The sequence below is a fragment of the Pseudopipra pipra genome, chromosome 1 (genome assembly GCF_036250125.1).
Source record: "Pseudopipra pipra isolate bDixPip1 chromosome 1, bDixPip1.hap1, whole genome shotgun sequence".
In the NCBI taxonomy this organism is placed as follows: Eukaryota; Metazoa; Chordata; class Aves; order Passeriformes; family Pipridae; genus Pseudopipra; species Pseudopipra pipra.
In genome coordinates this window covers 9,967,623-9,992,419 of record NC_087549.1, presented here as the reverse complement: position 1 = coordinate 9,992,419, position 24,797 = coordinate 9,967,623, and the positions used below count along the sequence as shown (strand labels likewise).

Here is a 24,797-nt window from a genome sequence, read left to right as displayed (position 1 = left end):
AGGATGTCCAATAAGAAGAAACATGAGGAAGAAAAGTTCAGAGAATGAGAAAACAATTCAACTTTAAATGAGAAAGGGAGAGGGAGAAAATCTGCTCATCCCCATATCTTGTAGAATGCGAATGCTTCCCAGGATGTACGGGGATAGAAAGAGTCAACAGCATCTTTACTCTTCTTTTCTGAACTGTGGGAAAACATCTGGGATGATGAAGCAGGTTTGTGGTAGACCTAGAGTACAAGACTAGGTTCCCTGTTTCACATCCTCACACGCATCACATTAAGGTGGAACATTCTGGACTTCCACCATGTTGATTGTTTCCTCACTGAAGGCAGTTCTGCCTATTTACAAACCACTACATCTCTTAATGTTAAATTCCTCTTGGGTTAGGGACAAGTCTAGCATGACTGGATTTCAGGAGTTTGCTCTGGCTTATGTTTTGAGCCTTCCTGGACAACCACAGCCTGTTGTTCTCAATGAGACTAATTACAAATGAGGCAATAAGTGCTTTCATACAAAACAGCTGCTTCCAGCTCCCTATCTGCACAGCAAATTAGCCTTCACTTTTAAATTTTAAATTGTTACTTTTGATGTAATCCTGTGTTTAGACCAGCTGTATTCCTTTACATTAATAAAAATAACGTTTCACTGGTTTGAAATTCCACAGGGTAGAAAAGTGCAAAATACTGGTTGAAGTCATCATCTTGTGAGTATTAGTTCCACAAGAGGGGCTTTCCCAAACTCCTAGAGATCTTTCAGGCCTCTGAGGGACTGTTTTGGGCTCAGCATAGCTTTGCTTTCCTGTCCAGAAAAGAAATTGTAGTACTACAACTCCACATGCATCTGGGCACAGGCATTTGTGAGAACTATTGCTATTACTTTTAGGGGGAAGAGACATCCATAAGTCAAAGTTTGAAATGAAAATTTTTAAAAATAAAAAATAATCATAGAAAGAAGAAAATTTTTTAGTAAGAAATGTCTCTGAAATAAAGAAGTAAATTTCATTCTGAAAATTTGACAGAAGTCTTTGACTATTTTCAGTGTTTTTCCATTTTCTTTTGTGGCTGAAAACAGTTCAAATTTGTGATTTTTTCCATCAGCTGTATCTACATTTTTTGGATGGAACAAGCCTCAACAATATTGAACTGTGGCTTCTGGAAGGAGCAGAACTGTTGTGAGTGTGCTTGTATTTACCCTTCAATGAAAACTCCTGCTTTGGCAGACAGAAGCTGTCAAGGTGCAGTAGGGGTTGAGTCCTCCTTGGGAGCCATGGGGTTCCTGGCGCGGACTGGCAGCACAAGGGTCTCAAAGCCAGGGCCCACCCCACTGCCCTTGACCAGGGAGCAGGGCAGGCAAGGGGGCAGCCAGAGGCAATCCCAGGCATTGGGCATCTCCATCGGAATGGAGATAGGCTGAGGTCACATCAGAACATCAACCTGATGTTGGGGTCAGAATCAGGTCCATTGAGGGGAACCAGGGTCAGACACATCCCAGGGTGGCTGGGCAGGTCCATGGTGGGAAAGCAGTGAACTTACAGAAGATCAAAGATCGGTGAATAAAGGTCACTGACATTCCCTCTCATGAACCAGGGACATTGATCTAGTCCTGGTCTAATGAATCAGTGACATATTTAAATGTTCTTGGAAGACTCCTATCCAGTTGTTGACCTAAATGGGATTATAGTACCACACAGCAAGCTTTAATTTCAGTACTGCCTAAAGGCAGAAGAGAGTCCAGCAGATTGAAACAAAGGCTGACCACAATTAGAGGTGGTGCGCAACGAAAAAATGTACAAGCACAACCGTGATTCAGAGTTAAAACTCAGACAGATAAAATACTGCGTGACTCTGCTTCTAATTAGTATGAAAAAGTTGTGTTCTCGGCAATTTCTCCTTTATGCTCATATGAGAAAGAAGAGTTAATTTAACTACAGTTAATTTCATGCCCTCTGTAATGTACCCAATTATATCGTCCTAATTATTTCAAGCCCTCGTGTGTCTTGCTTGAGTGCCTTTTTTGGAAGAGGACATTAAATAACGATTATCCTCCTCATTAATACAATGCACATTAAAGAGAAAACAAACAAGATGTGGATAAAAGGCATAAATATAATTTATATTTTTTTCTCACTTTCTCCCTGATCTTTCAACAACAGCAGTAACATTAGTCATGGAGACATCAGGAGGCTTGGAAATTTTTTGTCTTAGCTTGTCAGTCCAATTTTGTGTAAGGGTGTGGGTATCCTAGAAGCTGGGTTTTTCTGAGAGATCAGCTATTATTAACCTATAACACTAAGTTACAATTGCAGAAGTTGAGACTTCAATTAACTCTAATTCATCCTTGTTTTACTAATTTGGACAATGAAGCAGAAAGCAGCGAGTCATAGTAAAGAATAAGCTAGGAGGGTAACATTTCTTGTGCATGAAGACTAAGATGAGGCAATATTAGTGCTATCTCATCCATATGAAGGTAGATAGGACTTGGAGACAGTGTATGAGGCAGATGTGACTTCTGACATCTCACCCAATTAGGGGTATCGTGATTAAACAACATGCTGTGGCCTTCCCCATCCAGTGAAAGCTGGGAGTGAGGGTAACAAGCACTGTGATCAGAAGATATTTTAGTCTGGACACTGTTGCACCAGTGGTAGAACAGTCCCCAGCAAGCTCAGATAAAGGATTAATACAAAGAATAACATAATCATAGAATCATTGAATCATAAAATGGCTTGTGTTGGAACAGATCTTGAAAGATCATCTAGTCTGATTCTCTTGCCATGGACAGGGACTCCTTTTGCTATACCAGGCTGCTCAAAGCCCTGTCCAATCTGGCCTTGCACATTTTCAGGGACGGGGCATCCACTGCTTCTCTTGGCAACCTGCTCTAGTGCCTGACCACTCATATTGTAAAAAATTTCTTCCTTATGTACAATCTCAAAATACTCTCTCAGTTTAAAACTGATGCACCTTGCCCTGTCTCTACAGGCCCCACTAAAAAATCTGCCCTCATCTTTCTTGTAAGCCTGTAAGCCCCCTTTAAGTACTGGAAGGTGCTATAAGGTCTCCCTGGAATCTCCTCCGAGCTGAACAACTCCCAACTCTCTCAGCCTGTCTACATCGGAGAGGTGCTCCAGCACCCTGATCATCTTCATGATCCTTCTCTGGACTCGTTCCAGCAGGTCCATACCCTTCTCATCCCGGGGACCCTAGAGCTGGATGTGGTACTGCAGAGTCTCACCAGAGCAGAGTAGAGGGGCAGAATCACCACCCTCCACCTGCAGCCCATGTTGGTGGGGATGCAGGATACAGTTGTCTTTCTGGGCTGTAAGTGCACATTGCTGGCTCCTGTCCAGTTTTTTATCCACCAGTATCCCTGAGTTCTTCTCTTCAGGGCTCAATGTATATAATATAAGGGTCTAGATAGGATAAAGGACAGTGTCAGCTCATATTTTCGTTTATGCATACTTTTTGAATTGCAGAAATGTATATGCTGTTTATGGAGCAATCACTGAAGTGATTTCTTCATTTTGTTGTATCAAGATAAAAAAAGAAAAATAAATTATCTACTCCCTGTGTTTAAATCTCAAATCTCAAGCAACTGTATAATAATGTGCTGTTTGGATTTGGAAAGTGTAGCTGGCCTTCAGTAGTCTCCTCCTTCCCACCTGTTCTGGATATGGTTTAACTGGGAAGATGAATAATGATTCAGCTGTTTCAGGCACTTTCAGATACTTTCTCATCTGGGAGTGAAACTGCAAGACTCATCAAGCACAGGGTAATAAAAACATGTGCAGACAGAAATACCCCGAGTCTATATAAGCTGAGGTTGCTCCTGCCATTTGGCTCATGTAAAGATTCTTTAAATCCTCTTACAGTAAAGGGCTGTGGGACTGATAAAAGTGTGCCTGCCTGTTTTGTAACAAGCAGCAAAGAAGCACTGCTGAGTCACCTTCGGTGTGAGCTCACTCTTCTTTTTCATTACTGAGAGCAGGTGTCACATGCCTTTTCTGATGCAACTGCTGGTAACTGCTCTGCTGTCACCCATTGTGTCACTTGGCATCATGGGCAGAGTCAGCTGATGGTGTGAAGGAGAGAGGATCAGCATCTGATACCAAAGTATAAACAAATTCAGGTAAACATTACCTCACTGAGGAGAAAGGGGGGAATGGTCACAGTCCAAATAAAAAGCAGAAAGGATATATAAATCAAAGATAGCAAGGGAAAAGTCTGCTGCAGGAACATTACTCTGGCAGAGTTTTTGCATCAGCCAAGCACGTCCTGTTCAGCTAAGCAAAGGCAGAGACAAAAATAGAGTACCCTAGCAGGTGAGTGTTTGTCAAAGTCCTTCTTGGATAAAATGCACTTGAAAAGCATCCTGGATCTGGACTCAGACCCAAATTAGACTGCAATTCCATGTGCAGATATTCAGCATGGTACACTGGCTCCAGCCACTGTTCAGCAGATCAATGTGTTTCTCCTCTGCTGGCTTAAAATGCTGGCAATCAATACAGTCTGGATAGGCCTGGTGGATCAGTATCCACATAAGTGCATCTATCCCAGCCTTTTGAGGGGTATGTTCATTCAAATAATTTGGAAAAAAATGTAGATTTTCCTCTTTTATTTTTTCTGTCCTTGGCTAAATATAGTCTAGATGCTTATGGAGAGCATGTTCTTTTCTAATTCACTGGCTTCAGAAAGTTTTTGTCTCATAAAAAGTATGCATGCATGTGCACATGTAGTCAGTGGTTTGAGTTCTTGACCTATGTGGGACAGCTTAATTTGCTTTCACATCGGAGACCACTTTTATCAGCCTGGTAAGGTCCAGTTACCAGGACAAGTTACATATTTTGTCTGCCCAGTGTTGTACTATTAAGCAAATACTGCAGCTCAGTACACAGTTTACAGGGAGATTATGTGCTCAGAGTGGGATTCAAGGCAGGTTGTAGGCAAAGCAGGGAACTGCAGGATGTAGCTGAGATAGCCAGGAGAAAGAGAACTGCAGGGCCTGGGTGGGTGGGGGGAAGATGCATGTCTACAGGATCCTCACTCCCAATCCAAAGCTGAGACACTACCCCAAAGTGTACATGCTTGCATGTGTAATAACAAAATTTATGTGAAATTTTATGTGAAAGTGGCTCACTTGAGACACTTACATGCACGTAAATGTACTCCCTAAGGTACATGCTTACAATCTGCTTTTATAGGAACCCAAAAAGTCTCACTTATTTCCTCTGAAATGGTGACCAACTTCTTATTGTCAGTCCACAACCTTCTTTCCCAGCCACATTTTGCACAGTAGTCAGTGGCTGAAGCATTCACCCAGGTTGTCAGTGGTCCAGGTTCGAAGTCCCTCCTCTGACTGGGGAAATGCTGTTAATTATCCAGTTGCCAAGATGGATTTGGGCTATCCTCCAGAGCTCTTGCTGAAGCTGTGCAGCTGTAGCAGAGGACTCAAGAATTCCTGGGACAAAAGAGAACACAAACAAGGCTGACTATAGTCTCCTTGGAAGGGGGAGAGTTGGGTATTTGTCACTGTCAGTTTAATAGATTTTCCTTGACACAGTCACTAGATATAGCACACATACTCTGCTGATGGGGCCAGATAGCAGCGTAGGTAGAGTCTGACTTCTTTTGGCTGTCCTTGGAGAGCAAATAAAACAGAGAATGAACACTTGCTAGACTGCAGGCTTTTATTCCTGTGACTATTGGCATTACTTTTTAGCCTTAATTTTCTGTTCTGGAAATTAGCTTGCTAAGTCTGAAGAGGAGAAAAACTCTTCAACCTCTTTCACAGGCTGTCTCAAGCCAGCAGTTCTTCACATAAATTTTGTTGCACGTGTTTAATTTTCACAGTATTTCATAACCATTTTTTCTTAGGTAAGAGATTTTGAGGACCAAAGAGGGTTGTAGGATTCCTGTGCTCAACCCAGACAGATAGATCCTGTCTCTTCTCCAAAACCTCAAAGTCAGGTGTCCAATCAGTACTAAACACTGGAATGTTTATGATCTTCCAGTTTTATGTTTCCTTATTCATTTGTTGCTTCTTGCCAAACTGGGATGTCCGTCCTGCACATGAATTTTGGCAAAGAAACCTGATTGTGGCACTCTGAAAGTCTGCTGCCCCTGAGCAGACTGCTGTCACAGAGCTAAAGTGAAGATGATGAGCCCTGGTGCTCGTTGACTTTCTTGCTCCACCCATTTCTTTTCTGCTGTAGTTCACCTCTTTGAAGCAGGAGAGGATGCTGATCCATGGAAGACAAGTATTTCACTCAAGTATTCCCCAATCACCTTTAACAAATCCAGTTGACTTCTGACAGAAAAAAACATTGCAACCAGCTGTTTGCCTTGAAGCCAGCACACCAAGCCAGGCCAGAACCATAAGGCAGTGCAGATTGCCATGTTATCTGCTATCTGCCCTTCATACAGCTCAAAGGATGTTTATCTCCTGATCTGTCCATGTTCATCTTTGCAAGGGTAGCAACTCCATCAATCTGCTCCTGAAAGATGGTCTAAAATGCCAGCAGTTCACAAAAAAAAAGTGGGACTAATATAAATGCTTTGTGAGGATACGGCTGGTTTACTGTTGCCTGGAGAGATTCCCTGACTGTATTACTGTACTTTGAATTATCCTGAATATCACTGCAGAACTTCTCTTAGCAGATCTCCTTTCCTGTTATTCTTGCTCACATCTGTTCACTGTAGTAATGGATATTTTTTGGCTGTAAGCAGTTATGCAGCATGACACTTGGCGAATAGATGTCTGCATGTGCAATAACTACTGTTTTTTTGAAGACTCATTTGGCTCTTGTCCCCTCTGGGTGAAATAAAAATATAAATATATTGCTATAAACTGCTCTCCAGCCTTTCATTGCTGCTGCTACCTTTTTGACTGACATTGCTTATACTTGGGCTTTCCTCTGAACTGAACTCTTTTGGGAAATTCTAAAGGATTTGATTTTAAGCTTCAAATTTATTGTTCCTATGTTTGCTCAATGACAAGTTGTGCTTCTGCTATCTAGTCAATGGCATATCTGTTCTTTGTAAGAAACAAGCTGTTTATATGTGATATAATTATTTCCACTAGCCGTTCAGAACCCAACTGATCACTCTTACAGCCATAAATGAATCTGTTTGACAACCTGTTCTTTGCACAGTAGGTAGTCTTCTACCCGCCAGCTAATTTATCACTGCATCTGCCTGGCTCTGCCAAGGGATATGTTCTAGTGCATTTATTCTGTCTCTAAAAGCTTGTGACTGGCCATTATCTTGGGAGGAGAAACTCGTAGAAGAACAAAAATTTTATGGTGTGTATTTCTGTCTTTGTGAAGCTCTTGTTTGCAGTGTCTCAAAGAGACCTTCTCTATTAGTTTTTTTCGTTCTCTTTTACAGTCTGTACTTCCCAGTAATTGCAGACCCCCAGCAGCCCAGCTGGTTGGCCCAGGATAGAGGAGAATGTTTCTCAGTGTTGGTGAGAAATGCTTAATTGATATTAACGTGGATGGAAATGGTCTGCTCAGCCATAGGACAGACGTCGTTTGGTACATTTTCCTTCCCTCTAATGCTATAGTGCTCATGCAACCTGAAAGGACCATCTGTAGATCTTTGAGATTAGTGCAGGCCTGTTTATTATTTGGCTTTTCTGTTGGTTTCCTCTCTGTCTAGATCTGCTGAGCTAATTGCCTTGATATATGAATGTCAGGGTTGCCTAGGTTTCTCAGCAGGCAGCAGATTTTTTAGCATGCATTTATTCCTAATTCAAAGTAAGTCTAAGAACCTGCTGAACTGCGCAGCCACCAAAATGGGAAAACCTTCATTGTCCAGGCTGCCTGAATCAAGCTCTTCTGCCATGCTGCTAAGTAGTGTTTCCATGGTCTGAACTCTGCATTACAGTTTGCATTTTTTTTCTCAGGGTTCAGGTTCAAGACCTTTCCTGACACATCTCCCTCTCCCAGTTAAAGCCAAAGCTCTGTGTTTGAATTACATGTGGGCAGCAAAGTTCACAGATGATGGAAAAGAGTCAAAATAATATCACCTGCAAGTTGAGTCTACCTTTTTGATCTCCTGTATAATATGTGTCTTTATTCTTCAGTAGTAGGATCTCCAATGTTTTAGCCTTGTCTTGTCACATGCAGAGGAGGATTAACACTACTAGAAGGCAACAGAGTCACAGAGAAGAATGGACAGGACAGTAACTTATCAATAATAGTATCATCCCTTCACCTAGCAGGCTCCAACACAGAAACATGCCTTGTTTCTATTAATATTTCATAGAACCAGCTGGTACTACTAGATCCAGACAGTCCCAATGAACTTCATTTTAGCCTTTTTATTAGCTTATAAATGTGATAGGGTTGATGGATACCATTTAATGGAACGCTTTCCACCCTGCTCCCCCTTCCCTTCCCACCCTGAAAAATCTGACATTCATAAATTGAGGAGGTCAGTAATTTGCATCCAGCTGAGTGGCTGTCTGGCTTTAATGAGATGATTTGTAATCATAAGCACTGCACTGCAGTGATGTCTGGTACAGGGGAAAGAGGAGCACGTATGCATACTCCAGCTGACGTGAGGGAGAGGTGATGGGAGGGAGGGAAAGCACATGGATCAGAAAAAGGAAGTAAGGCTGAAATGACATAAGGAGCTCCATTAAATGTAATATAATAATGCTGGCCTGGTTAGCATAAGAAGAGCCAGAGGCTGGCTGATGCAAGCCAGTGAAACTCCTGTTACTTAGGGTAGGCAGGCAGCTTGCAGGATTGCACTTATCTAGAGCTCTTTAGAATAGCTGAAAATAACAGGTTTGTTTTTGCCAGCTTTAAGCCCTCAGTGCCCTTATTGCACAGATCTGTCATTCCTCTCCCACTCCTTATATAACAAAAAAACTTCCAGACCAGGAAGACAGTTCAGGGGCTAAAGAAGTTATATGTTGTGGCATTAGCATGTTTCATGTCAGCTATATTTTCAGTGATTTTCCTAAACAAGTGGATCACATTCTGTCTGTGTGTATATTCTTCCTCAATCTGATGCATTTTTAACCCACTGGCTCTTTTTATTTCAGTCACACAAAGCAGTAGCAAATTCCCACAAGTCTCAGGCAAGCAGGTAGGAGAGAGATGAAGACTATTAATCCATTCACTGGGGGAAAGACTCAGAAGAGAATCCTTCTGAGAGAGAGATATTTTTAATTCCCTGGCTTTGATAAAAGCTTCACTTGGCATCTCTTTCAGATCCGACAGCCACGAATCCCACCACAGGCACAAATCCACAGGAAGCCAGGCTGAGCTGGCTCTTCTGCACACACAACTACTTTCTCTGGCTGACTATAAGAATTTTGCACCTCCCAAAGACTATCTTTCCCTTGTCTCCAGGGTTTCTCTCCTCTGTAGTAGCAATTCTCTGAGATCGTCACACGATACTTTTTCATTAGGGATCCCAGCTGTGGAGGACTAGGTTTCTTTAACCATGTTTCCAGCTGTCTTGAGTTACTCTGCAGCAGCCCAGCTGGACCAGTGTAGTTTTTCGTACAGCTGCAATGGAGTAGCTTGGATCAGCTTAAAGGTTGTTATTTTAAAATTAATTAACTACATTATGTTAAAAAAAAAAAGCAGCAAGTGTGCAAACTGATCTGTTTGGCTAAAATCCACATCTAAGGAGAAGACACTGACATGAGGAAGGGGGGCTGCTGGTTCACAGTGTCTCCCAGTCCAGGTGTGGTTCAGCCCACAGCCCATATATGAGGGGTGGTATCTCCAGGACAGCCTGCAGTCAGGTCACATTTTCAATAAGCAACCCTACTATCACAGGGCCCCCTCCCTTCCTTTGCCAGTTCATATCAGGTGACTTTCAGCCCTTTTTCACCTCACCTCTTTCAGTCACGACCTCACATCCCCTTCCTCATCTGTCCCTGAAGCATGAACATCCTTCCTATCAGACAACAAAGAGCTTTTCTCTCCCCCTCTCCTGAGTTCCTTCTGTGAAACATACATGCTTGATGCTCTTCCCTCCCTGCAGATGTTTGTAACTCTGCAACATAATCCCTCCCTCCTCTTCCCTGGGGAGACATGTTACCCCTACGTTAAGTATAGAGATTTAAGTTACAGGGATGTGTGGGTGGCCTTTGGAAATCGCGCCAGAAAGGCGCTTCTCAACCAGATTTTCAGTTCCGACAGAAAAAGAAGAAACAGCCCAACTCTACCCAGCATGCAAAAACCAATAGTTTACCTTCTTTTGGGACAGAAGGTGTCTTCAGTAACCCAAGGTTAAAAGCTTCCTCTGGGTAAGATAAATACCCTACAGATGGATCTTTTTGAGTAGAGCCCTGCCCAGGAAGCATGTCTCCGAACTTCTCTACATTTCCCAGGCTATCTAATTCCATCAGCAGGTCTGTGAGCTGACAGTATCTCCCACAGCTTTTTCACAGACACACTGAATGCTTTGCCAGGTCCTTAAAAAGTACCAATCTACTGTGCTAGGTAAGCAAGAAGAGTATTATTTGTCAGAAAGGAGTTAATTTTGTATGGTCTTAATGTTAAGAACATAAATAAACAGAAGGTCATGAGGAGGAAAATTCATTTTTACTGTCCCTCTAATGTACAATGTCTCCTCTTTGTCTAGGGAGTATCCCACAGATGATCACCTCTCAGCCAGCAGTGCACTTTAGTGCTGTCGTTCAACCTAAGAAAAACCTTGAAACATTCATTGGTGCTGTTTTATTATTTTCCCAATCATGTTTCCTGGACTTGACTTGTCCTGTCCTTTTGATCAATAGCAGACATCACCCAGCATGAGATATGTTTTGGATTGATTTAGAGTGCTTGTTAGTAGCAACTTCTAAATCACTTTGCTGAGCTTCCTCTCTTTGATGTTGTTGGCAATGGATAAGGTCTTAGGCTGAGATTTTCAAAGGACACAACAACTGAAGAGTCCAGAACACTTAAAGCTCTCCAGACCGTGTTGAAACTCGCAGCTAAAAAGTGCAAGAAATTTGCTTGCTTTCAGTTATAAGATTTTGAAGCACTCTAAGGTGCACATAGCTGCTTTATGGGGGTTTCAGAGGTGCCCTTCAGAAGCTTTGTGCTTAGGCATATTTGGAAATCCTATTAGAAGCCATTCAGCATCTTTATATGCCTAAATTCCTTTAAAGCCTGACTCAGCATACTGTGATACTCTTCTGTGTGTGTGAGATCAACGGCATAAAGAGCAGGCTCTCAAGTGAATGACTGATGCTACATGAATGTGTGGAACACAAGCCAAATCCCAAATGCAAGGGTTCATATGTTACAGTCATATAACCCAGTCACTTGCTTCTTCACAGTTGTCACAGCAAAGCTGTCATTTCCTGGTTCAAGAGTTTTTATCACATCCTTATCCTTGATGCACACTCTGGGAGGAGGAAGGATTCATGAAGCAAGTGGAAGCGTGATTCAGAAACTTCATCAAGTTGAGGAATAAAAATGCTCCCAGCAGTGGCCTCTCTCTATTTGGGTATGTGGAATGGATAGCTGGAGTTCCTCACATAATTTAGGTTACATTACCATTTTTCAAGAAAATCCACAGTCTGGATTCAGTTTACGTAAATAAGAGCTTCAAAACCAAAGTCTCAAACATCTTGTTCCATTCTTGCCAACTTCCAGCTGAAGGATATTTTTGATCATGAATTATAATGGTGGAAAATATTGACTGATTCAATGAGAGCAAGACTGAGAGAGACAGACACGTAGACCACTTCCGAGGAGATGTATCCTATTTCCTATGACAGGCAGCTTTCTTATTAAAATTATCCCAGTATATACAATCTCTATTCGAGCATGAAGTGCTCATTACAAGTCACTACATAAATAATGTACACTTAAAATGATTCTCTGTGCCATAAATATTGACCTTGGTTAATAATTGACTATGGGATTCTGTGTCTGTTCCCCTCAAACACTACTGACTGAGGGTCTGGGCTCTTCTCATCTTGTTTCTTTCCTTTCATTCCTGTAAGCTTTTGAGAAGATATAATACTGATACTATCAGTATAACAATGACACAAATTTGGACTGAAGTATGTAACAGCTCCTCTATCCCTCTCAGTTCTTGCTTAGTGTCCCCAGGGATTTAATTGGAAAGTGTGAAAAAAAATATTTTGAATTAACTTTGTAATTTAATCTGTGATTTCTGTGCCAGCGTTTGCTCTAGTCCCTGTCCATTTTTGCTTTAACCTCTAATTAACATTTATTACAGTGAAATAGATGTATCATTCACTTTGTGAGGCTAGTTCATGAAAAGGTGTCAAAGAGCAGAATATGGACCAAATTTGCTGCTCAAACTGCAGTGGACCCAAGACATTCTTTGTATATGAAGTTTCCCAGCTTCATGCTTGATAAATCTGTACTGCCTGTACTGAGCACTTGCAAGATTCTACAGATTCGTGGAGAAAGAAAAACTGAATAATCAGAAAATGGTGCCTGTTCAGGTTTACAACTTCAGCCAAGACTCCAGAACAGTTTGTGCCTCTGCAGCTCTTAGGCTGGACTTGCAGGAAAAATGACTCATACCTCATACACCAACGTACCTTATATATCTAGAATGATTTGTCCATAGAGCTTTGACTGGGTCTCTACATGAGATGAAAATTGCAAGCAAAGATAAAATGTGCTGAATGTCCTGCCTGTGGTATTCAGGTACCAGAAAGCAGTGAGGAAAGGCTTTGATAGCAACAGCATGAGAAGATTTCATCAGGATGTTTTATCCTCTAAGTTCTGATAGGACTTTCCCCTTTTGGACATTCTGCGAATATGTTAAGTCTCACTAAAAATGCTGTGGACTGTTCCTGCAGTTCCCAGGTTTCCTTTTTCCTCTGGTGACACAGTTATATCCATGCCATGTGGGAACTGAGAAAACTGTGTCTCTTCTTTCACTCCCAGCCTTTGCAATTCTTAGCCCAATGGTTCCTTGCTTTGAGAGAGAGATATGGAGGATGCTGTCCAACAAGCAACATCTATTTATAGAGGCAGTGAATACACAATGAGTTAGGAGATGGTGACCAAAATGTGGAGCATTGTCTGTGGGTCCTTGAGGACCAATAAAAATAATAGAACTGCAACTGTAAATAGCTTATTACAAACATCCAATTTCTATGCTTGGAATTCAGGACTCTGTCCAGACCATAAAATTAATCCTCATTGCCTGCTGGACCTTGGAAGCTGGGTTCCTCTGCCAAAGGTCACTCAGTTCTCAGTGGTGGCACCGGTGCTGATTTGTTTTGGCTCTGTGCATAAACATTTGCTCTGCTTGGTTACAGGCTGGGATTGCATGAAGAACATCGGAAAGCAGGGTGAAGTGCTACAGCTCCTTCATAGCTAAGGATTTCACCTCAAGAAAGGGCACATGAAAGGACCTATGTACTAAAACTTACATGTACTGGGATGGTTAATATAAAGAGAATGCCAAAAAGGTTTTGCCTTGGGTTAATACTTAAAATTGTTGGTGAAGGAATGATGAGAATTTGTAATCATAACTAAGGTTAGATGTGGTAAAATATATTTTATGTTCAATGCCAGTTTTACTTTTTACTGTGCCAAGAATGATAAAGTCTGTAATACTTTTTCAAGTATTTAAGATTTCTAATTATTATTTATTAATCAAGAATATTTAGAAATGCCTAAAGGGGCCAAGCTGAGCCAGGGTTTTTTTGCACTGGTGTAACATGCACAGATAAAAACCTGCTGTAACCCTATTTGCATTATTATTATTTTAATCTTCTTTTCAAGTATGTTCCTTCCTCTGTAGAATAAATCTTACAACCTATAAACTGCTTTAAGATCTCTGATGGTGGTGAGAAATGAAGCAATAACCCCCTCTTACCCCTCTCTTATAGATCATCATGTAACTTCATAATCAAACTTTTTAATTTAAAGTTGTACTGGAAACAGTGTTTAAAATAGTTCTGTGGGCCTTTTCTGGTCTTTCACATTATGAAGCCAACAACTTAATCCCTAAGGGGGCCAAAGGGATGTATATACACGCTATTGAATTAAAATCCTTTGTCATGACCACTACAATCTATTGATAGGACATTTTGTTACCCTGTGTGGCCTTGTCTTAGGTAGCAAAAGAAAAAATAAAATAAAAAAATGCAGAAGCTCAGGACTGAGTTAACAACACTGCTGTTACAGCCAAGATGACATTTCTTATCCTATACCCCCCACCCCCTAAGAGAACAAAACCAGCCAAAGACTCTCTAAAGATTCAGTGGAAAAAAGCACTTCCAAGGTGGCCATGAGGCCTTCAGAAATGAGACTGAAGGTATAGACATGCCTGAGGTTCCCTGGCCAGTGAGAGGGATGCTCTAACACAAATCACTCACCAAATGGCACTTAATCTTCAGACTTCTAGGATATTTTGCCTCCAGCTGTGTTCAAATGGGCTGGTATTAGTACAGTTGTCATTTATCAGTATAGAACAAAAAAGGTAGACATCCACAGAGATCCGTTGTGAAGCCCAGGTGTTAGCAGCCTGCCTCAGAGCTGGTATGATACCAGTAAAAGCTTGGCAGCAGCACAGAGGGTACATAGATGTTTTCACGTTCAGCTTAACCTACACCATCAACAACACCAAATGGGAAATAGGTGAAAAACTCAAGGAAGCTCTCATTAGTTAATTATATGATCTGCAGTTGTACACCAGCAATCAGTGTCCCCTCTTGCTTGACAGACACTTATTAGACCATTTCCAGTTGTCCCTGTACAAGGTACCAGGTGCAGCCCCATACTGGTTGGTACAATCAAAATCACATTCCAAGTGTGCACATCTGCTCATGGGGCTGGGCAGACTTCTTCTGGCACCTCTAGGCTCCAAGCCAGCAAAGAGGGCCATTAAGGCTTCCTGTTATAACTGGATCCTGAAGCATCCATCTGAGCTGTGGCTGGTACTTGTGGGCAGTACTGCCCACTCTGCGGGGCTGTGAGCAAGAAGGCAGAGTTGGGCTCTGCTCCTGCCAAGCTGGGCCATTGAGAGAAGCCCCTTTTCCTTGTCCTCACCCTTCTCCCTCCCTCTCTCTCGATCTGTGAGCAGAGGAAATCCTGTCTCACCCTGCTTGTATGTACACTGCCTTGCAAAATATGGTCTTGATCACAGCTGTGGTTTCCAGGCTTTATTACAGGGCATAGAAACAATGGGAGCTTTATTACCCTGAATGTATAATTTTTGTTTGAATGCTCCCTCAGCATGGTGTTCTGACTCCAGGCTTGCTGAAAGAGGCTCACACAGTAATTAAAAGATTGCTAATATTACTAATGCTGTTCAAAGCATAATTCCACATCAAAACTCTGCTGGGCTTTTGGGGCCATTTAAACATCCAAGTTTTATCCCACTTCAAATTCAGCTTCTGAGCCTCCCCTCTACAGCGGATCAAACTAAAGGCCTAAATCCAACCATACTCTGAATGAAGCTCCAGATTGTATAGCTTCAAGTCCTCTTCCTATGTGTGAAATTGTATGCTGTACTTTGTAGAACAGAAGTCCTTGGTCAAGTGCTTTTGTGCTATATCATGCAGAAATGCAATAAAACCAACTTTTCTAGTTAGTTTATAATCTGTGTTTATTACAGCCCCAATAATTCATACCCTGGAGATAAAACTGGTAAATCTCACTTCCCAATAGAAGTTTATCCCAACTAAAGCTGAGCAAGAAAGTCACTCTGTGACCCAGCATATGGTTCTCACCAGAGAACTGCATCACATTCTACAAACTAGGGTACCACTTTGTTTTCTCCCTCTTTCAGAGACAGGAAAGACAAGCTGCAGCTCTCAAAATCAAGTTAAAATCATTTTGCCCACCTCTTGCAGATTAAAAAAAAAAAAAATCTGCTAATTACCACACTGAGGATCTGACTTTTATAAAAGCTCAGTTCCTATTTTGGCACAGAGCTAATTGGTTAGAAGTTATAAGAACTATCTACACTGACTACTGGTCTCTTTCAAAATCTGTCACAGTGGGAGATGCTAGTTTGTGAGTACTCGTGAAAATCTGCCCTCGCATCAACAATATTATCAAAAGATTTTGCATATGGTGCTTAGCTCTGGTGAGGGTCTGAATATGGCTGTTTACTGTCAAAATCAGAGGTTTTCTCAGTGGAAAACTGGTGTTGAAATCTAAGGTTTGAGTCAGGTGTAGTACAGTCTTTGGAGGTTTTTTCACATCAGTGCTCTAGCAGGTAGGATACTGTTTCTTTTCTCCATTGTCTCAAACCAGTTTCTTTTTAACACAGGGAAAACTTTTATTGGCATTCCATCTAGCCTTCATAAGTCAGAAAGAGTTGACTGTGTTGCATTTTCACTGCATTAATTCTGTCAATCTAATATGAGAGAATTAAATCAAATTTGCTGGTAAACATACCTAGGGCACACAGAAAACAGCTCTACCAAGTTACAAGCATGTCATTTCTAATGAGTCTTCTGACTATGCATACTCTGTGTGTCCTCTCCATTTCACAGTCCAAGAGTGAGAGTTGTCTTTTCCACAGGGAAACTGGCATTTCATTTGTGGCAGCAAGAGGTTGTTTCCAAAGAGTAACATGAAAAGCCAGTTTATCTGTGCTATGGTCAATGTATCATCCTTCTCACATTTTTGAGCCCTTTTTTGAGAATGATGAATTGTAGTCATCACCGCATTCAATTAATTTTACTTAGCTGGTTTTTATAGTGTGTTTGTACCAAGTGTCCTCTAACAGCTGATAAATCATCCCTGAGTGGCTGCAGAGGTAGTGGCAGTGACATACACTGGGCTGACAACAGGAATGTGTCACATCGTGTCTCTTGCCCTCTTTTTCCGGAAAGATTTTTGTGACCTTTGGTGGCATTTGGAAGAAGCTCTATTGATCTCTGTGCAGTATTAATCTTAAACAAACAGGCCATATAATTTATGTAAACTCCACAGGTAATTAAATTCCTTCCAGCAAAGGTCAGGGCAGAATATTTAAGATTTCATTTGAATAGAAATTACAGTTAGAAGTGAAGGGGGGGGGGGGGGAAGAGGGAAAAGAAGAAATTTGGAGCTTGTCATATCAATTATTACAGTGTAACTAAGAGGACTCAAGCTACTTCTCAAGTGCTAACATCCAGTCTTCATCATGTGCACACACAGTTTGGAAATGTTTGTCTAGAATGACTTACAAATGATTTTAAGAAATGTTCAAATATTTCTAATAGATAGTGAACAGAAATATCACCTTTCTTCCAAGAGATCTGAGACTGTCATTCATAAATGAACAAGCCCTAAACTCACAAACCTGTCTTTGTAATTGGCCATGATTGTAGTATCCACTCTTCCTTCTCCAAGATCTCAAGGACCATGGAAAGTATTATTTTTCTGTTTACCTTCCAATTTCACAAATCTTTGGATTTCTGTGTTCAAGCTTGTCTTCCATCCATTTTAATTGGGCAAGTCCAGATGCTCATATCAAATCCGTGGCTTCTGAGCAAGGACATTGAACAACACAGACTACTGCATGATAAAATTTTGTGCTTTGAATATTGTCTTTTTTTTGCTTGATAGTCCCAAATTATCAGAATGTGGTGCCATGCTTGGGAAAGACATGTAGTAGAAAATTTCTACTACTTACCTGATGAAATAGTCTTTCTCTGAACACAGAAGAGGATTGTCATAAGGCTGAAAGAGGACCCAGGATGGGGACAGAGACATTCAGTGGGTGAAAACCTTGGAGCAACCCAGTCTGTGGAGATGGTTTCAGCAAGAGTCACAGTGACTTTCCCCTTTAGCTGAGAAGAGCCTACATTCACAGGGATGTCTGGGGTGTAAAATAGTCACAGAATAGTATAAGTGGTATAGGTAGGATTTTTCACAGAAATTCTTTATTGTCTTTTCTTCCTCATTGAATGGCCTGTTAAGGTTGTCATGAAAGGGAGAAGTGGCTGGCCATCACTGAGAAATGTAATCCTGGTGTCAGTGCTATGACATTGCTCTGTACACAGTAATTTGTGGAAATTTTTGTGTAAAGGTAAAAGCACTTGCCCCTATTCAGCAAGTGGTGACCACTAGGAGTTCAGAAGCAAAGAACACCAACAGCTGCATCTGAACACTGGCCACCTAGCTGCTCTGAGATAGCTGCAGCATCTGTTGCTGCTGCAGGTCTTGCTGCAGACCTCTCCCATCACAGTACCATCTGCCTCACCAGCTTTGTAGCAGCATCTTCCGTCTTGCAGCTTGCTGCCCTTGCTCAGAGGCCCATATGCCTCTGCACTGCCTGTCTCTGTTTCTGATATGATTGAAATCACATCTGCTCCACCACTGACTGCTGCTTTCATTATGGCTGTAATGTCATCCACCCTCTCACATTCTGCTGTTGTTTCTGCTATAATGACACTAACATCTGACTTGAATTTTGACACAGTTGCTTAAAACATCTGCCTCTGTGCGTACTTGAGGACACAGGTGTAGCTGGGCTGATGTGAACTTAAGATTCACCTAAACCTGTTTTCTCTACCACTGGCCATCTCCACACACTAATGGGGACCCTATCGTAGGCACTCTACGATAGGCAGATGTGGGAAGATTCCTGATGATCTTTGCCTGCTCCTGCAGTTGGTGCAACAACTATAGTGTTAGCTGGGATTTGGGAGACCGGGGTTCAGATTTCTGCTTCACAACCAATTCACCAACTAAGTTCAAAAAGATTATTTAGGCATAGATCTGTTGTGGAGTTTTACACTTCAAGTTACAGTTGCCAGTTTTCCAGTGGTTTGTTTTCACCATGAAAAAAACCTAAGTGTCCTTGTCTTAAAGTTCCCCATGCAATGGATGAGGAAAGTAACAAGAATTTTCAGGAATTTTACAGGAATTTTCTCAAAAGTTACACCACTGAGAAAAGGCTTCACAGGAAATGGAAATGACATGGGCACCTCCGTTGGTGTAAGATTCATAGTCTGAAACCATCCCCGAGAGGGGTGTGCTTGTTTCTTTTCAAAATGAAAGTGGGCCCAGTCCTTTTTCCTAAACCACAGCTGACGTGTAGTAGCAAGTTCTCACGTTTCCCCCTGCTTGCAATGGCAGCACTGAAAGCAAGTAACAGAAGGATGAGGATTCAGTGGGTTTGGGCTGTGAGTTTGAAATAATGCCCCCTCCACCAGAAGGTTGCCACAAAATCATTAAAGAGGTGGCTGTATGTGGGGAATGTTCTCTTCTACAAGCTCTGCATACAGTGCTCAAAAATTCAATACAGAGGAGGGAAAAGAGAGATGGACCACTCATAAGCAGTGAAGAAGAAGTCTGAGCTGAGATGTTTATCATCTGCTATGGCTCCCACAAGTAGCAATGGAGATATTTAAGTAGAACAACATCTTGAGGTTAAAAAAAAAAAAAAATAGAAACAGAAAAAAACTAGCACTGTAGCTCTGCTCTGTAGAAAGCCTATTTTTGCAAGACATGGAAGAGAATTATCTGGTGAAATCCTATTTTTGGTTATTCAATGTGTTCACAGGTTTTCCCAGCAAATCTATGCCATGTAGTAAACTCCCCTGCTTACTCACAGAAATACAGAAACAAATTGAACGTTCTCATTTTCTTGTAAGTAATCATACTTCGAGGCCAAAAGCTCAGCCCCTTGCACGTGCCCCTCACACCTTTATTCACTGACTTATGCTGGCATACCCAGTATTCTTTATTGCAGGCTTCAATCCAAAAGCCATATAGCCATGTTGGCATGCTCTGCTGGAGCAGTAAGTCACTCTGGTTGAGCCAATAAGCCTTGAGAAGAGGCTGGGCTCCTCAGCTCAAGCACAGCACTTGCAAATATATTGATTTGGGTTCAGGCTCCTGGGTTTATAGCTCCTAATGTGTCATTTAGTTATACAAATTTATGCAAGTCTGTCCTGGGATATTTGTGTGGCTTCTCTGTCTCCTGATTAGTGTAATATCCTGGCATATAATAGATATCTCCTTCCCTTCCTTCTCCCTTTCCCTCCCCCCTCCCTCTCCTCTCCTTTTTACAGTTATATTCCCAGCTCCCTGTGGATGTTTCATTACACTGTGCTACTCTGTCACCTCCACTGCAGCATGCAATGTGGGAAATTTTGGATGTCGCAGTCTGACACTGATGAGTCAGGAAGCCCTGTGTTTGCTGAACTCAATGCATTTCAGTATTCTCCTCGAGTGCAGCAGGCTCTGTCTGCATGCTCATATTTCAGTAAGTGTGTAACATTTACAGAATCAGGAGTCCAATCTGCCATCGAAATGATCTGCGCAAGCAGCTGGTCTTATGCCTGTCTAGTCAAACTAGACCAAACCTCTGAACCTTTTGAGGTTCGCTCATCGCCAATAATTAATGTCTGACTTTGATAAAGCTGACATTTGGTTTATAATGGCAGACTAATAAGCTCTGAGAAGGCTTAGAAATCCTATAGAGTAATGTGTTGCATTACAAATCTTAAAAATTACTGTAAAAATTAACATAATCTACTGCTGGGCACGTTAGTATATTAATGTGATTGGAAGCGTGACCTCTTTTTGCTAAATTTCCAACTGACCCTGATAAATCTGTGACATTTCTAGATATGTTACAGATAACTATTTTTTAACATATTCGTAAAAATATAAGATACAGAGAATGTAGATATAAAAAAATACTGTATTTTAAGGTCTTTTAAAATTTCTCTTACAGGCTTTTCTCTCACATAAATGTCTTTTGCATTTAATGAGTAGCCCAATGTTTACATGTTTCAGGCAACTGGTTTTGTCTGGGTTTTTTTTCTCTGGCTTTCCATTTTTGAGGCAGATGTTATCTTTATGGTTAAAGAGGTTTGGGCCTCCCTCAGTGATATTTAGAGGGACTCAAAGCCTACTAATTTTAATTTCAGTGGCTCCAGCTAGCAAGTAGTGTGAGTTACTGACCTTGAGATGACATGAATGAAAGGACAAAGTATGATGGGGACTTCGTCACATCTCTCTGTGTCTTGGTTGGACAGTAGCTGTGATGTACATCTGAGACTTCTGGATGTAGCATTTCCTTCCCCTGCTCTGAGGATGGACATCATCTGGAGGACACTGATGCAGTAGAGGATAACATACCCGGTCAGTTACAAAAGAGGAAGAAAAAGAGGAAGAAGAAAGAAAGAAGATGACATGAAAAGAAGTAAGCAATGTGCTTTCTGATGTCTTCATGTTCTCCTGAATCAGGGTGAAAGGTTTACTTGCAATTCTTAAACTACTTGGGAGCACAGCATTAAAGCTAGATGTAGTATTAATGATAAATGTTAGCTCTCACCATTCACTAAAGCGTTTCTTCCTGTCCCTTATTTACTCCTTGCCTTCTGAGAGTGTGGGAGTCCATCTTTCATTCAGTTATGGGTCTTCATCAGCGTGTAGTGATTGCCCTCTTCACCAAATATTCTGAGTGTTTCACTATGCCTTAAACGGATCAAAGACAATTTTCCCCATTTTCCGTGTTCTGAAACGGCTGTTGAGGAGCATAGGAGGAGTGTGTCCCAGCTCCTTCCGATCAGGCAGCAATTAACATACCAAGGACCATGGCACACAGAACCTAGAGAATGTGTGAAATCTGAAAAAACATGGACTAAGGAGCAGAGGAAGTAGAGGGGGTAATGAAGAAAGGCAAAGTCACAATAGAAAGGAGTTCTTAAGCTTCTTAGAAATATACATTGCATTCACCAAATGATATTGGGTGAAAAAAAAAACAGAGAGAATTTTTAAATTTAAAATATTTTGCTTTGACAGTCTTAACACATACACATGTTTTGGCAGAAAAAAAGTCTATCAGCCTGAACTGCATTTTTCCTGATGCACTTTTTCCTCAGATGAGCTACTGAAGAGGAAAAAAAGATAAATTTCTTCCTGCAGGTCTAGGCTATTCAAGCTGCAGGGAGTTGAAGGTGTACATCTCCGTTTTGACATCCTGGATATTCCCCAAACACTCTGGGCTGACTTAGTGGCCATCTGTCTGAATTGACTGTGTTGTCCCCGGCTCAAATGACCACCCAGCCTGAACTGTGCAAGGGGGGGCTGCCTGGCTGCGGTTAGTTTCTTCCCCAAATAGCTCTAAAGTGTGGCTTGCTGTGTGCTTTAAGTAAAATTATGCTACTGTTCAGTCCTCCACTTGATTAAAATGTATCTTTCAGCATTTAAGGGTGGGCAGTGACTTCCTGGGATTAGAAAGGGAAGTGAACTGGCTGGAAAGCAGCAAGGAAAGAAGTTGTTTACGAGTAGTGTGAGGGCAGAGTAGTCTGTGTTGCTGAAATCTGGGGTTTGGCCACATTACTCAACTCCAGTTACAGATCTGCTAAATTCACTCAGAGTCCCGTTTTCTTTCTTAATAGTACACACAGGGACATTTTTACCAGAAGAGTGATTCATCTGCTGTGGTATTCCAGATAAATTTCAGGAGAGCAAGGCTCCCTTGGGCTGACAGTGTGATCATTTGCCGCAGGACAAATGCCCTCACAGCCTGTCAAGTTGGCTGAACACAGGCTTCTCAAGATTTGGACTTTTTCAACATGTAAGATTTCACTCAGCATAACAATTTTTCTTCCCATAACAAATGTTTTGAACAGTTTTGGAAGTCCTTGCGTTCTCACGATTGCAGCAGTGTGCCATTCTCTCTAGGCTCCAGCTGCTGACAGAGAAGCTCCATGCAGGGATGCTTGTCAAGGAGAGGCATCAATATCCACGGGAAGTACAAGTATTATAAACTCGTCAATACGGTCACTACTTAACAGGTCTGTGTGAAATAATTTATAGAAATGGAAGACTTGGCTGTTTTCAAGGCACAAGAGTTGCAGTGGCTGTCAGCTTAATGAAAAAGTGTCGCTCTAGTCTCTGTTTCTGTTTCAGAGAGAAGTAAATTGATAAAACAAACCTATTTCAAGTCTTTTAATAAGGAATTGTTTAAAGCGGTCAAAACATTTGCTTCCTGAAAAAGATAAGAGCTGATTTATTTTTTTTTTTAATAGATATGTGTGTATATGGCTTAGGATATGAAAACAAGGTCTTTACAACCTCCAGAGTCATTGGAGTGGAGGTAGCACCTCCTTACAAGTAGAAGCCAGGACTTCTGAGGTTTGGCCCAGGCTATGATACTGACTTGTTTTCTGCCAGTAACAATTGATATAATTTTATTTTTTCTGTCAGATGAGTAGGATAACATTCTCAGATGCGCTGGAATATAATCAATTTTTCTAAAACATCTAAAGATCTTTGGATGGAAAAGAGTGTCTGTACATACTGAGTCTATAATTTATGAAATTTTGGGTCTGTATATTTTCTGGCTCAATATATTTGCATCTTAACATCAAGAAATAAAATCAAGAACACACCAGTTGAAAAAAAAATAAAATTGAGTTTGAGCTTGAACTAGCTTTCCTCCTGTCCTATTTTGATCTTCACTAGTGCTGTGCCCTATTGACTGGCTTTTTTTTTTTTTTCCTGAATATTGAGAAAATACCCAGCTGATTTTAATGGACATAGAATAAGAAACGGAAATATCACTTTTTTGATGTAAATTAGTTATTTTCTTATGCTGAAGAAGCAGCTTAGTTTGATGGCAGCGGCTTCTGTTGTATTAATATTCCTTCACTGATCTCATCAGGGTGCCAGATGAGCTATCCTTACAGGACTTGAACCAGCTGGGTCCAAAATTAATGAGGAAAGGGACGTGTTAATTGTAGCAAGTGTTCAGAAACCAGTGCTTCAAAGCCAATTCAGCCAGACCAGACTGAGTCTCACTGTGCACTGTTTTCACATGATCTTTTATATCTTTTGAACAAAAAGTCTACATGGAAATACAGAAATTTCACTGAAGAAGTTATTTCTGCCTTCAGCCAGGAGCACTGTGACCTGCCATCTTCCTCTTATGGGTGGAAGACTGAATGATTAATCTTATCAACTGCTGGTTTATTTTATTTTACAGCAATAAGGTGAATTGACTCCAGATTGGAGCATGGGGATTTTCAATTATTTGCTGTGAACCAGTCTCCTTCAGCTTGGACTTGGTGTTTTTTTAGCTCTCTAAGGGAAATATCTCTCTCCTGAAGGTCTATATTGCTGTAAGTTGTAGGGGTTGCACTGACATTCTGGTGGTTATTGCAGTGAATTTCTTGTTATCTTAGGTTTTCTATTTGATACTGCTCATTTTGCTTCTTTTATTCTGACAAGTGTGGTGATGTTCATGTGAATTTTTAAACTTTTGCTCAGACACAGGGTGGAAACTGATGGTTCTCAGACATGCAAGCCATTTGCCTCTCTTAGAGGCTCTGCTAGAGCATTCACTAATTGCTGGAGGGAATGAAATTTTGAGGGAAAAATTTTTGGCATCAGATAGGCCCTAGAAAGAATTTTGGCACAAAGTCTTTTTGTTGTAAGCTAGAAAGTCATTCAAACATTAGAGGTTGCTGTCAGTAACCCTTGTTGTAGCCCACCAGAGTGAGAGTTCTGTGAAGAAGGTCTCTGTCATCCTGGGACTCTCCTTTAGCAGTTTCTGCTATGAAGAAAACAGAGTGCTTATTGCTGCCAGCCACTGTGGAGATGTGAAAAGGGGAATATCTTCTCAGCAGTTTCCAGTTTTTATTGAAGAGTTAACCAAGGATTTTCTTCACAGGTGTTTCTTCATAGAGAAGGCAGTAACGAATCAGATATTTCTAAGACTAGGTTAAGTAGTAGTTAAATGCACTTAAAATCCCTTTGAATCTCTCTGAAATTAACAAATAATTCTGTTAACTCTTTGAGGTTTATAAAAAATAAAAAATCAAAAGAAATCATAGTTTCAAACAGAGCTTATTTGATATGTGTATGT

General features: G+C 41.1%; 1 long non-coding RNA gene across 2 annotated transcripts; it reads left to right on the top strand.

Moving 5' to 3' along the window:
• Positions 1–1,556: 1,556 nt before the first annotated feature.
• LOC135409420 (uncharacterized) lies at positions 1,557–23,342 on the top strand. Of its 2 annotated transcripts, XR_010428183.1 has the most exons (3): positions 1,557–4,321; positions 7,386–21,125; positions 21,851–23,342. It is a non-coding gene; the product is annotated as an uncharacterized LOC135409420 (long non-coding RNA). The 2 variants fall into 2 exon arrangements; XR_010428181.1 differs by having other exon boundaries at positions 7,386–23,342.
• Positions 23,343–24,797: the final 1,455 nt, after the last annotated feature.